Source organism: Sinocyclocheilus grahami, unplaced genomic scaffold, assembly GCF_001515645.1.
Source record: "Sinocyclocheilus grahami isolate Dianchi unplaced genomic scaffold, SAMN03320097.WGS_v1.1 scaffold1105.1, whole genome shotgun sequence".
Taxonomy (NCBI): Eukaryota; Metazoa; Chordata; class Actinopteri; order Cypriniformes; family Cyprinidae; genus Sinocyclocheilus; species Sinocyclocheilus grahami.
In genome coordinates, this window is record NW_015506284.1 from 220,908 (window position 1) to 222,253 (window position 1,346).

Consider the following 1,346-nt stretch of genomic DNA (forward strand, 5'->3'; position numbering starts at 1 on the left):
ATTTAAATTTTTATATTTACTAATATGACCCACAGTTTAATCCTTAAATATATTATTATTTACTACTAAAACCCCAAATCGTTATCTCTTGAATATGTTGTTACTTTATTTAATGTGCAAAAATTTTCATCCATAAGCAAAACCGGCTTAAATCTCCCGTTTTCCTCTTTTTCTTGTTGAATTTCTCTTGTTTCATCCCTCCGGCTTATAAACAACAACAACAAATGCAATATTTTGATGCATTGATTATATGAATATTATGATTATTCAAAGATATTTAACCTTGTCATTGTGCCTTTTTTTCTGTGCATATAATGTATGCAAACCCATTATATTTATGTTTTCTGCTTTTTGTCATTATGATTGTTCATTGTTAAAGATACTACCATCTTTCCCTGAGTTTGTAAGTAATAAGTTCTGCAGTATTAATAAAAAAAGAACATAAGAGGGACAGGTGCACTAACACCTCATAGCATTAGTAACTTCACAACCCTACCTAGTACAGTTTTCCTCAGCGTTTGCAATATTTGTAATATCTGCACAAAGGAGACGTCGATCAGCTACTAGAAGAGCTCGCCTTTGGAGAAGACTGTTAATTTTACACTCGAAAAATGTAAGTATTACTACTTAGAAGTTAAGATTACCCCAGAATGCATTGCTAGCCCACCTCAACACTTATGAACAATAATAATGATAAATGCTGACCAATAATTAGCTAAATGTAATTTGTTTTGTCATATGCCATAGCTATGCATGACTACACACTAGACAAACGCAGCCAAGGTGAATACATCTCAATTTTCAATCAAGTAATGAATTAATCCACAAATTAATGAAACAACTATATTTTATTTGCTGAAAACAAGAAACATGAATACACGAGTAAAAATAAATAAAAGTAACCATGACAATAAATAAATACAAGTCATCGACACATGATACAAAGCTTTATTCAAACATTGTTCTAACAATCATGTATTTACAGACATTCAGTCATTATTTACTCGCCTCACTGTTCAATCCTTGTTTTGTTTTGTTTTTCTGAACACAAAAGTTGATTTTAGTTAACTTTGTCCTACTGGTTTCTGTTCATACAGTATCAGTCGATGGGAGACTGACTTTCAGAAGCTTCATGACATTATTTGATGATGCTTTTAAAGTTTCTGAAACTCAGGTTTCATTGACTGATGTTGTATGAACAAGCCAGCAGGAAAAACTTGACCAAACTCACATCCTCAGTGTCTTTTGGTTTTTCTCTAGAAGCTCTCGCTGGGTCTGGGGTCACTGAGGATGAAGAGACCACAGCAACATCTGGTCCAGATGAGACAGTAAGAGGTGGAGTGATG